Raw genomic sequence first — 4,138 nt, forward strand, 5'->3', positions numbered from 1 at the left:
GGGCCTTGGCATGGGCTTGCTGGTGTGGGTTTTAGCCAGGCTCCACCCACGGATCGTTTTTTTAGGAGAGTTCACTCACAGATAAGCTGTGAGTACACACACTCCGCATTTAAAACTGCAGTAGTAGTCTCTAAGCAGGAATAGGGGGTTGTAATCAGCTTTCCTTCTAAGGAAAAGCTGGGAACTTTCTCATTTCAATTCATGAAAAGTAAGCCATAAGGCAATTCTGCCAAACATCTATTAATTGGATGAAACAGGTCTCTTGCCTGAGATCTGACTTCAGCTGTGTATTTCCAGTACAACCAGTTCTTTACTCTGCAGCTGATTGGCTCTGGAGTGTGGCCAGATACCTACTTCCCCCAGTTAAAGGAGTCGGATCTCTAACTGTTGATCTGTTCTCTTCTGAGTGATGGCGCTCACCATTTTTATCCTCCGGCTGGCCGTCTGCATCCTGGCATTTCCCATGTACCTGCTGGACTTTCTGGGCTTGTGGAACTGGATATGCAAACAGTGGTTCCCCTACTTCCTGGCGAGGTTCACTGTGATGTACAACAAACAGATGGAGAGCAAGAAGCGGGAGCTCTTCAGCAACCTGTGGGAGTTCACGGGCCCCTCCAGGAAGCTCTCCCTGCTGGAGCTGGGCTGTAGCATGGGGGCCAACTTCAAGTTCTACCTCCCCTGGATGCCAGGTGACCTGTGTTGATCCCAACCCCAACTTTGAGAAGTTCTTGATCAAGTGCATTGCCCAGGCCGACACCTGCAGTTTGAGCCCTTCTGATGGCTGCCGGGGTGAACATGCACCAGGTGGCCACAGGCTCCATGGATGCGGTGGTCTGCACCCTGGTGCTCTGCTCCGTGAAGAACCAGGAGCAGATCCTCCAGGAAGGGTGCAGAGTGCCGAGGCCGGTGAGTGTTGAGGAGGGCTGCTTAGTAGCAACCACTATCACCAAGGGCTGCTGCTGCGGCTGCTAAGTCGCTTCAGTCGTGTCCGACTCTGTGGGACCCCAGAGACGGCAGCCCACCAGGCTCCCGCGTCCCTGGGATTCTCCAGGCAAGAACACTGGACTGGGTTGCCATTTCCTTCTCCAATGCATGAAAGTGAAAAGTGAAAGTGAAATCACTCAGTCGTGTCCGACTCCTAGCGACCCCATGGACTGCATCCTACCAGGCTCCTCCATCCATGGGATTTGCCAGGCAACAGTACTGGAGTGGGTTGCAGCCCTCCCAATTTCAGTAGATCAAACACCCTAACATAAAAGTAAAGCTCCTGGGAAAGATACTGTTGAGTTTTTCAAAAAAGTCTCAGTGTGCAGAAGAAGCTATAAAGGAAAAGACTGATAATATATATATATATACATACATAAATAAAATTTTATAACTCCTGCAGGGAAAAGGACTATAAACAAACTTAAAGTACAAAAATTTGTAAAAATATTTGCCAAGGATGATAGATAATGGGTTAACTTCCTTCATATTAAGACATTACAAATCAACAAGATCAACAGGATTCTTAAATCAATTGTTTTTAAAAAGAGAAAAAGAAGCAAAGTACTCAAACAGAAATACAAATAAAGATAGCTAATATATGATTTAAATGTTTAGTCTTGCAATTAAAGGACAAACTAAAGCAAGATATTTTAAGGAATGAATATAACAAAACAGAAACATATTCACAGATACAGAGAACAAACCATTGGTTACCAGTTGGAAGAGGGTAGAGGGACAAGACAGGAGTGTGGGATTAAGAGACACAAACTACTATGTATAAAATAAATAAGCAATAATGATATTTCTACAACACAGGGAAATATAGCAAAATTATTTTGTAATAACTTTAAATGGAGTATAACCTATAAAAATTCTGAATCACTATGTTGTATACCTGAAACTAATATTATAAATCAACTATACTTTAATTAAAAAGAAAGTAAAGCAAGATGCTATTTTACCTACTATTCTGTCAGAGACTTTTAAGTTCAATATGGTGTTGGGATGGGTTTGGAGGACTGGATACCCCAGTTGGAGGAAGTGTCCTCTCTGGAGTGCTATTTAATAATATTAAAATTTCAAGTACACTTACTCCTTCATCCAACAGGAATTTATCCTATAGCTATCCTGCACAAATGTGCAAAAACTCATTCATATGTGAAAATATTCATTGTAGTATTTGAAATACTGCAAGTTGGAAATAAACATTCATCAGTTGGAGGCTGTTATATAAACTGTCACACAGTATAAAGGATTTCTGTGCATCTGTGAAAAAGAACAAGGAAGAGTTACCCATGGCATATGAAAAAAATCCTCAAGATATTGTTCATTTAAAAGGCAATGAAAACAGAATATTATGTGGAGTACAAGTCCATCTGTATGTGGAGGGGAGAATATACCTATATAAGTATTTATGTTAATGAGAATGATAAACAAGAAATTATAAACAGTGGTTACCTCTTGGGAGAAGGGGGCAACAGAGGATGACCTGGTTGGATAGCATCACTGACTCAATGGACATGAGTTTGAGCAAATTCAGGGAGATAGTGATGAACAGAGAACCATGATGCAGTTCATGGGATCGCAAAGAGTAGGACATGAACAACAAGCTCTTGGGAAGGGAATTGGATAAGGGGTAAGAATTCCTTTTCATTTTACATCTATCTGTATACTTTGAAATTCTTTATACCCCTATGTAATTTTCACATATTATCTTTATTGTTTGCTTATAAACTAGTCTTAAAGTTTTCTTCTAAATATAAGTGAACATACATAAAACATGAGTACCTTAACATTTGAATTTACTACTCTAGGGGAAAAGGATGTTCTGCAATCCCCAGTTTTTGTTTTTTTTTTTTCCAACAGAGAAATTCCTCAGGAAGAAAAGGACTTGAAGACAGTGTTTCAAGGCAATAGTATACAGTCGTCCCTAGTATGCCTGGGGTCCCTCCCTGTCCCCACCACAGATACCAAAATCAACACAAGCTCAAGTCCCTTATATAAAATGGTGTGGTGTCTGCATATAACTTATATGGACCTACCCCCACATACTTTAGCTCATCTCTAGATTACATATAATACCTAACACAATGTAAATGCTATGTAAAGGGTTTCTAGCATGTGGCAAATTCAAGTTTGGCCTTTATTGAACTTTTTGGATTTTTATCCCAGTATTTTCGATCTGTGGTTGGTTGAATCTGAGGATGTGGAACCTGTGGATATCAAGGGCCGACTATAATTTTGGCTCAAGGGCAGGCCAACATCAAAACTGTAACTGAAAAAGCTCTGATCCTCAAATTCTTGTGTCCCAAGATTGGGCATTAACTGGCACAATTAGGAGATGGTTTGCTTACAGTGTTACTAATCTCACAACTTCTCTGCAAAGCAAATAATCATCTCGGGTTTAAGCACTGAGAATGCTCTTAGGGGATCATATTCTTCCTTAGCTCCTACAAAGCACCCACTCACTGCTTAATGGAACCAGGGACTTTCCTACATTCTCATTCAGCCCTCACACAGTCCTTAACGCAGGTATTGTCTTCATGTTGGGCTGGGGAAACAGACCCAGAGAAGTTAAGAAACTTGCCCCACGATACACGGCCAGAAGATCTGACTTTAAGGCACATATTCTTATCATTTCACCACAGTGCTTATCACTGGGGTTTTGTATCACTCCGACTTCAACACTTTTGCTGCAAAACCACTTTTTTTTTTGTTTTGCAAAACTACTTTTGCTGGCTATTCATCCCGTGACTATCCTCTAAACACTGGAGTTCTTTTTTGGCTCTAATTTTGCTTATATACACCTGTGTAATCTCATGTTCCCTGAGAGTTTTCAATGACCATGCACACAGATGGTTTCCAAATCTAAGTATCAAACTCAGCTCTCTTCTAACCCAAATTTTCATGTCCAGCTTTCTACTAGAGTCACCTGAATGGGTAACATGCATCTCTCTAGCCTAACCTGTGTAACCCAGAGGGCATCACCAACCTCTCCAAGTCTGGGTCTCCTCTTCCATCTGTTCTCTTCTATGGAGAAATTTTTTTCCATCAGGAAATTTCAAGTTTTCCATTCCTGAACACAGGTCTCATACTTGCCCACAGAATTTGAGGGAACTCCCTCTCTAAACTCTGCCTGGGACAGCCAAGA

General features: G+C 41.3%; 1 pseudogene; it reads left to right on the forward strand.

The window, feature by feature from the left end:
* The first annotated feature begins 211 nt into the window (after window positions 1-211).
* LOC129653951 (putative methyltransferase-like protein 7A) lies at window positions 212-1,635 on the forward strand (annotated as a pseudogene).
* Window positions 1,636-4,138: the final 2,503 nt, after the last annotated feature.

This window comes from Bubalus kerabau, chromosome 1 (assembly GCF_029407905.1).
Source record: "Bubalus kerabau isolate K-KA32 ecotype Philippines breed swamp buffalo chromosome 1, PCC_UOA_SB_1v2, whole genome shotgun sequence".
Lineage (NCBI taxonomy): Eukaryota > Metazoa > Chordata > Mammalia > Artiodactyla > Bovidae > Bubalus > Bubalus kerabau.